This window comes from Orycteropus afer, unplaced genomic scaffold (assembly GCF_000298275.1).
Source record: "Orycteropus afer afer isolate SDZICR_OR568_19922 unplaced genomic scaffold, OryAfe1.0 scaffold00582, whole genome shotgun sequence".
Lineage (NCBI taxonomy): Eukaryota > Metazoa > Chordata > Mammalia > Tubulidentata > Orycteropodidae > Orycteropus > Orycteropus afer.
Genome location: NW_006922169.1, coordinates 434,361 through 443,259, shown reverse-complemented (window position 1 = coordinate 443,259; position 8,899 = coordinate 434,361). Strand labels below are relative to the sequence as shown.

At 58.6% G+C, this 8,899-nt stretch overlaps 1 protein-coding gene across 1 annotated transcript in view; it reads left to right on the top strand.

Moving 5' to 3' along the window:
• CDH4 (cadherin 4) overlaps window positions 1-8,899 on the top strand; it is a 628,838-nt gene that overhangs the window by 269,461 nt on the left and 350,478 nt on the right. The gene's annotated exons all lie outside the window — the stretch shown is intronic.

Below are 8,899 nucleotides of genomic sequence, written 5' to 3'. Positions count from 1 at the left end.
TCTTGCAGCCTTTCTCCTCTGCTGCCGGCCAAGGCTGCCGGTGGCGCTGTTCATCTGGGAGGTGCTGAAGCCGTGTCTGACAGCCGCCTGCTCCATCCTCATCACTGCCAGGCTTATGAGTCCCTGGGCCCCCGTACATGCAGCCAAGGAAAAGACGAGAAACGGATGGTGGGGGCTTTTGGAATGCAGGGGCCGTGGGTAAATTCTAAGTGGGGAGAACCACACAAGAAGGGGACCCTGGGTGGCCCTGGCTGGTGACCTCCTCTCGCCTTAGTTTTCCCACCTGTCAAACGGGTGTAATGAATCATCTTAAAGAGTTAGAGAAATAGCTGCCACCTAATGTGTGTTGCAGAAGTGTTTGCTAAATTCATTCGCATCAGTGTATTTTTCTGAATGGGGTTCATAGGCTGTCCTTGGGGTGACGGCCATGGAGCAGGGAGTCCATCCCACGACAAGAAACCAAGGACCACCTGGTTCTGCCGCCCGCCATGTGCTATGTGGGCTGATTAAGCCAAAGCTCATGGAGACAGGTGATGGTTTTGAGATGAGGCGGGGAGCTGTGCCCCCAGCCTGACTGTGGAGCCCCAGGTTAATTCTCCCTGGAGGCAGGCAGAAAATTGGGCGGACATGGAAGCTTGCTTCTGCCAACCTCAGCTGGGGAAGCACAGTTCTAAAAGCAGGATTTAGATAAAACTGCTTCTCGTAAAGCAAGGATTAGCCAGGATTTGAGTCTCTTCTTATCTCTGCTCTGCTCAAGTGGGGAGCTCAAGGGGGCTGCAGCCTGGCCGGGACCCACAGCCATGAAGGCGTCCTGCAGCCTCACAGAAGTGGCCCTTCCAGCTGCACTGCCACCCTGGAGGAAGGTGCTGATGAAACACAGGAGAACAAGACCACGACGGAGCCACTTGCCGCCCCGCCGGGTCCTGCACACTGTCCCAGGCCACCACAGAGAACTCAGAGAAGGGCCCCGTTCCCAGACTCACCCTGTTCTTGCCTGGTCTGCACACGTTAGGAGGTCCCGTTAGGCATTCCAATGGGTCGTGTACCTTGGTTGATGCAGGGGCCAGGCGTTGCCATGGAACAGGGAATCTGGGCCAGGAGTTCTTTGGATTCAGAGCTCAGAGCTCGGGGACCCTGGAACTCACCTTCCCAGCCCCCATGTCAAAGGCAGCCCAAGTCCAGAAAGAACTGCTCCATACCACAGACCAATTAAAAAAAAAAAAAGCAGTGGACAAAAGCTATCCATAGGGAAGCACAAAATAAATGCAAATGACAATGAGCATCGGAAAATGAGCAACTCCCTCTGAAGGGAGCTGAGGGAGGGAGGGAGTGTAGGGTGAGGGTCCCAGCTGGCCAGCGCCCTGCAGAGGGAGAAGGGGAGGTGGACCCCGGTGTGCAGATGTGGGCACGCTCAGACGTGGACCCCTGCTGTGCAGATGCGGGCACCCTCAGAATGGACCCCTGCTGTGCAGATGCAGGCACGCTCAGACGTGGACCCCTGCTGTGCAGATGCGGGCACGCTCAGAATGGACCCCGGTGTGCAGATGTGCACGCTCAGAATGGACCCCGGTGTGCAGATGCGGGCACGCTCAGACGTGGACCCCGGTGTGCAGATGCGGGCACGCTCAGACGGGGACCCCGGTGTGCAGATGCGGGCACGCTCAGACATGGACCCCGGTGTGCAGATGCGGGCACGCTCAGACGTGGACCCCGGTGTGCAGATGCGGGCACGCTCAGACGTGGACCCCTACTGTGCAGATGCGGGCACGCTCAGACGTGGACCCCTGCTGTGCAGATGCAGGCACGCTCAGACGTGGACCCCTGCTGTGCAGATGCGGGCACGCTCAGACGTGGACCCCTGCTGTGCAGATGCGGGCGCGCTCAGAATGGACCCCGGTGTGCAGATGTGGGCGCGCTCAGAAGCTCCTGAAAGCTTGGCAGCCTCCGTCCACCCAGAGGTGCCTCAGAAGGAAGGCCTGGCAGTCTTCTGACAACGCAGCCACCGAGAACCCACGGGCACAGCTCTCCGCTGACCGCAGGGAGTCAGCTCCGTGGCAATGGGTGAAGGCATGTGCTGTTCCCAAGAGCACCGCCTCTTCCTCCCACACTGGGTTCCCAGTGGGGTCAAGACGCTCGTTCGTTCATTCACTCACTCATCCGGCACCTAGTTAGAGAGCCCGTGGGGTGCTGCAGAAGTTGATGAGCTTGACTGTGAACCGAGGGTCGGCAGTTCGAGTCCTCTGAGTCACCTCCGAGCACAGGCCTGGTAACCTCCTTCTGAAAACTCCTCCCCTGAGAACCCGGGGAGCACAGTTGCCCTCTGACCCCCGGGGCTGCCATGTGTCACGGTGGATGCAGGGGCAGCGGGAGGGCTCTGGGGGGACGCTGCCTGAGGAGGACAGGAGGAGCAGAGACAGCAGCCTTGATGGGTCGGGGGGTGGCACTTTCCTGTGGAGAGGAAAGGTGCCTGGGGGACATGGGGCATGGGGAGCACAGCTTCAGGGTTGGAACCCTGAAGACATTGGAAGGGGACATTGGGAGGGACCCAGTCAGAGGCAGAGACCAGTGGGGGCAAGGAGAGAGGAGGGACCCTTGCCAGCAAGATGACCAAGTAGCCGAGGACACCAGGGCAGGGCCAATGGGAACACCAGGGTGAGGCCACGGTACAGGGAGGGTGCCACCCGTGGCGGGGCTGCCATGTCTGCAGAGGGCCGATGACTGAGGGGCATGGCCGGTCACCAGCACACCACCCATGTGTGTGAAGACCCCCAGCCAAGTCGCTACACAAGCTCTGCCCCAATTCTGGTCTTACTGGACGGGTGGGTGTTCTCGGGGGCGTAGGCTGAGCAGAGTGACCTGTGTGTGACCCGCCACGGTGTTCCTGTCAGACCCCTGGCGCCGCTCCCGCACCTCCTCTCCCCATCAGGGACCCCTGGGCTGCCTCTCTCTGTGATTAGGGCTGCTGCGTGCTTGAGGCCTGTCAGCCGGCCTCCTCCTTGCGCCTCACTGAGAAGCAGCTCATGGGGCAGGGGCAGCCTCCACTCTTCAAAGGGAGTAGATCGGGTGAGGCCATGAGCAGGCGCTGACCGTGGGTGCTGTGGGCTCCGCGGAGCTTGAAGCAGAGCCCTAATCACCCCTGTGCCCCCGACGGAGGGGGGGCTCTGTCCCGAGCATGTCAGCTACAGCTGCAGGGAGGATGCTTCTGAAGATGGGCCCTGCTGCCTTGGGGGGCGAGAGGGATCCTGGGCACTCGGCCCCCCGTGCACCCGGCCATGCCATCCTGCCACACGGTGTGCTGGGCCAGGCGTCTGTGGCCATTCCTGCTGCTCTTCCAGGTCCGTCCTGGGGAGCTGTGCTGACGGAATGCCGACGGGTCTGTCCTATCAACACACTCGGCGGCCAGCAGAGGTAAGAGAGCTCAGGAGCTACTTAAGGCCCGTGTCCATCTCACCCTCCAGTGTCGTCACCTCATCTGCAGTCAGCTGAAGGCAGTGGCTGGGGGCTGGGTTCTGTGCGTCCTGCAGAAGTCTGTCTGCACTGAACCACAGCAGCACCACTCTGTGGCTTACGCTGCTGTCCAGATGGCCCCATGTCCCCTCGTCCCCCTCGGCGCCGACAGTTCAGGGCAGATATGCCCCTTGCTGGCGTCGCTGGGGAGCTGGGGGAGCAGTGAGGGGCTGGTGGATGGTTTTGTGGCAAAGACAAAGCAGAAACAGTCGCACTGACGGCGGCCTGGTGTGTGTGCTCTGTGGCTGGCGCACTTCTTCTTGAGCTGGTGGAATTGCACACGCACAGCTCCAACAAGGCCGGCACCTCAGGGCCGCCGGCTGCTGGTTGCACGAGGTACAGAGGCCCTGGCTCTGTCTGGTTGTCATCAGCGATGTGCCTGTGACGCGGGCCCGCTGCGGCTGCACTAAACAGGTGACGTAACCCCGCTCCCCTGCTGGGCTCCCGTGTGCCCCCTGGTGGCAGCCGCCGGTGTCGCCAGGCAGACAGTGGCCATCTTGTCCCTTCACTGGCCTGGAGCTGGCTGGCTCATGGTGACCCATGCACAGTGGGATCCGACCTGTGATCCACGGCGTGTTCTCTGGCTGATTTCAAAAGTGGGTCTCCAGGCCTTTCCTCCTAGTCTGCCTTAGTCCGGAGGCTCCTCTCGAGCAACACGCGAGCCTCTGTGGTGGGTGCACGTGCGTCGGCTGGAAGTCAAACCCAGGCCTCCTGCGTGGAGGAGAGAACGCTGTGGGGAAACCGCACTGCCTCCCAGAACAGCCAATCAGATCCATGAATCCCATCCCCCACTTTACATGAACCTGCACAAATGTCTCCACACGAGTCTGCCCTTCAACCTGACGTTTCCCCCAAGGTCAGAGCCTCGCCGTAGTTGATCTCCCAGAACGTTTCTTGGCCTGGGCTCGGATCATCATTTCCACTTCACAGACGAGGAGGGGGTGCTTGGAAGAGGGATCTAGTGAATCTTGCTCCACTCACAGCTCCGTGGCCCTTAGACAGCAAACAAAGCGTGAAGCATCTGACGGCTAACGGAAGGGTTGGTGGTTCTACCCCACCCAGAAGCTCTGTGCCTCACAGCACCCCAGGTGACAGCAGGGAGCTGCCCCCACAGATTGCCAGGCCTGTCTTCGAAGGAGCCTCTCGGTGGGTTCAAACTGCCAACCTGCTGCAGTTGGCAGTTGAGCACGTCACAGTTTGTGCCGGCAGGGAGTCCCCACTAACGTAGAGGCATGTTGCTAGAATCCTTTCCTCCGCGCCCGCCAAAGGCCCCCTTCTCCTCCATTTGCTCTTCACCTGGCATCTTTGGACTCACAGTGATCGCCCAGTGGGGCCGCTCCGTGCACCTCTGCCTGTTACTGGGGAAGGCGGCAGTCTGTCTGCAGATGGTTCGGGAGGCAGCAGCCGGACGGGCGGGGAGGAGGAGGCAGGCCTGCGGGCAGCACACAGCAGTCAGTCCTCACCAAGGGCTTGGCCTGCCTCGGCCTGCTGCTCTGAGAATACAGTGAAATACGGACGCAGGCAGCAGCTGCCCACTCTGCCTGTACCGCAGTGAGCCGGCGGAGGTTTGGACAGGAGCAGTGGCTGTGTTCCGTGCCTGACACCCCGCTCCGTCCATCCAGCTGGCAGATCCCAGTGCCTTTGATAACCCCGCTCTCCACCGTGCACGCACTCTCAAAGGCAGTCAGTGTGTGGGGTGTTGCAAGCTGTGCCTTTCAAAGGCCTCACGAGGTGGGAGCCGGCATGGCTGTGGAGTTCGGTTCTGAAAGAACACTGCCCTCGAGACACCAGCTTGTCACAGTGCCGTGAAAGGGCCAGCATGTTGGACAAATCCTGCACGTTCTTCCCGGCCTCTGATGCAGCGCCCGCTCTCTGGCAACTACCCCGGGTCTCCCGGGTGTCAGACCATCCTAGCTGCAGCCTGTGCACAGGACACCCTGCCCACCCTTTAAATAGCAGTGAGCTCCACCCCGCCTTGCGGTTCTTAGGAATCTCTTCTTGGCTTCTGGGTAGTCGAGCAAACCCCAGCCCCTGTGTGCAGGGGCACCTGCTCCCTGGGCCTTACACGGCTGTCACCTTTGCAGAGGTGAGTCACCAGGGCTTCTCTCCTGCAGAGCTGCTGGGGGGATCGAACCACCTGCCTTTCCATCAGCAGCCAAGTGCTTAACCATTGCATCTCCAGGCCTCCTCCCACCTCCCTTGCTGTGCCCAGAGTCCAGTGTCACTGTGGCTGCTGAGGGAAGGGACCTGCCTGCAGCCAGTGCTCATGCTGCAGGGCACAGGAAGGAGGAGCGTGTCACATTCTGCACAGCCCATCCCTTGCCCTGGGCCCAGTCCTCGGCGTGTGCACACTCAGGCCACCTCTGCCGTGCCTCTCTCGTGCCCTGGGTCTCCCTGGTGCCTGGAGCGGGGCCCACGCAAAGCGGGCACTCGGGAAGGCTGGGTGAGCAAGTGAGTTCATGAACTGCAGGGTCGTTGCCCAGCTTCAGAAACTGTTTATGAAGATCCGGCACACGGGAGCACGTGCAAAGAATTGCCTCTATCGAAAGGGGCGAGATTACTTCAGACATAAAAGCCACCCAAAAGTGTGTCAGTTAATGTGACCTTGTGTCATGGAAATGGGGACAGCTTTGCAAAAGACTTCTGACACCACTCAGAGCCTGCACGTGAACAGGGGACCCTGGGACGCGTGGCTGCTGTGAGGCGCTCTGAGTGGGCTCTGCATCCGAGAGAACCGAGCACCGCACGGTCCCGCACCAGACTCCCAGCCCTTGCTACTCAGTCCTGTTGCAGCCACTGTGTCCGTCCATCTTGAGGGCCTTCCCCTTGGTCACGGGCCCTCTGCTCCAGCGAGCCTGATGCCCTTCTCCGGGACCGGCCCCTCCTGACAACACGTCCAGGGTGCTGACGCAGCCTGGCCCCCGGCTCCTGAGGAGCCCTCTCGCTGCCCTTCCAGGACGCGCGTGCTCCCCCTCCTGCCGTTTCCAGTTCCTCTTCCCTGTTCTGACGCCTGGCTTTGGGATGAAGTTTGCGGACCTGTATAGAACCCACGTGGTCTGATTGGGTGCTGCTGGGTTGGTGTGGCTTTAAGGGCAAGCACAGTGTGGGGCACGTCAACCTCGGCAGCACCTACCCGGGGGACGAGGTGGCTTCCATCAGTGCCGAAGCTGAGTGACAGCGGCTCTGTGGGACAGTCGCCAAGCAGTCGGCCACCTGGCTGAAACCCCTCCAGCCTCCCGAAGCCCAGCACGCCTGGGGTTCCTCCTCCACGGGTTCCGTTACCAGCCTGCCGAGAACCTAAGAAAGGCGAGCACTGGCTGAGCCCCTCGTTAATGAAACCAGCTCACGAGCCGCCACTTCACCCCGTCTCCACTCCTGTCCAGAAAGTAATTAGATTCCCTCACTCGTCATTAATTTTGTCGGTATTTGCTCAGGTTATTAGTAATCAAAACGCAGGATGCCTGGTCATCACCGTCTCTCCGCCTGCACCGATGGGTCAGGCCTGTGAATCAGTGGGTGGGATGTTGCTGAAACTGGAGCCACGGGCAGACATTACAACATGGAGGGGCCCACCCCAGTGAAGCCTGTCACCTGTCTACAGGGTAGGACGCAGCCCATCCCGGGGCCCACTGTGACCCTACAGATGTAGGATGCACCCCTCACGGGGCCCACTGTGACCCCTCAGCCCAGCATTGTCACTCTCTGCTGCTTCTTATTTGTGTGGCTAACTGTGGGGTGTGCACTTCTATTTTCAGTAAGAAAACGGGTTTCTTTCCTAAAGCACTGAAAAGTACAAATGGCCCACCCAGCACCGAGCTATCCTCCACCTGGACTGGGGCGTCCTCTACCTGGACTGGGGCATCCTCCATGTGGACTGGGTGGATGTTGGTATATTATCCTATCAGTTTCCAGTTTCTTCAAGAAATTAACCTTTGGAGAGGGTGACTCTGAATTCCTTTCTTTCCCCAGAAGCAGCACTTACAACTGTTATCTCACCAGTCTCTTTACTATGGCTAGATGGATGGATGGATGGATAGATGATAGACAGACAAAGATACAGGTAGATCAGTAAATGATAGGTAGGTAGACATATGATAGATGGGCGGATGATAGACAGTTAGATAGGTGGACGATAGGTAGGTAGAGAGATGATAGGTCATAGACGGATGGATGGATGATTGACAGACAGACAGGTAGATAGGTAGATGATAGGTCGGTAGAGAAGTGATAGGTCAATACATGATAGATGGATGGATAATAGACAGGTAGATAGGTGGATGATAGGTAGGTAGACAGATGATAGGTCAATACGTGATAGATGGATGGATGGATGATAGACAGACAGGTAGATAGGTGGATAATAGGTAGGTAGAGAGATGATAGGTCAATACATGATAGATGGATGGACAGATGGATGGATGATTGACAGACAGACAGGTAGATAGGTAGATGATAGGTCGGTAGACAGATGATAGGTCAATACGTGACAGACAGACGGATGGATGGATGAATGGACGGATGGATGGATGACAGACAGGTAGATAGGTAGATGATAGGTTGGTAGAGAGATGATAGGTCAATACATGATGGACGGATGGATGGATGGATGGATGATTGACAGACAGGTAGATAGGTAGATGATAGGTCGGTAGACAGATGATAGGTCAATACGTGACAGACGGACGGATGGATGGATGAATGGACGGATGTATGGATGACAGACAGATAGATAGGTAGATGATAGGTTGGTAGAGAGATGATAGGTCAATACATGATGGACGGATGGATGGATGATTGACAGACAGGTAGATAGGTAGATGATAGGTCGGTAGACAGATGATAGGTCAATACGTGACAGATGGACGGATGGATGACAGCAGGTGGACAGATGGACAGGTGGAGCTGAGGCACACAGAGCGAGCTGCTGTCCAGTGGACAGACTCGGGTGAGCTCACACGACAGGATGGACGGATGGATGACATGCAGATGGACAGATGGACGGACTCAGGGGACCTCACACGACAGCGGGAAACACTGCCCAGGCTGCGCCATCCCCACAATCGCCAGTTTGAGGCCCTCGTTGCAGCTGTGGTGTCACTCCCTGTCACCAAGGGTCTCCCTCGTCCTCGGTGGCCTCTACTTCACCACACCCAGCCTCCAGCGACTGAAGCCTGTTGCTGACACGCCCCACGCGAGTGAGTCAGACGTTGTCCTGTCGTGTCCCACAAGGTTTTCATTGCCTGATGTTGGGCGTGCTTCCTGGCCCCTCAGTCTGAGAGCTCTGCTGACGCTCACTCAGCATCGTGCACACGGTGTCCGGTGACTGCACACAAGGTGTGCTGCTGGAGCCTGAGCCCAGGTCCCCCCACGGAGGGCGGAGTTCTACCACCGA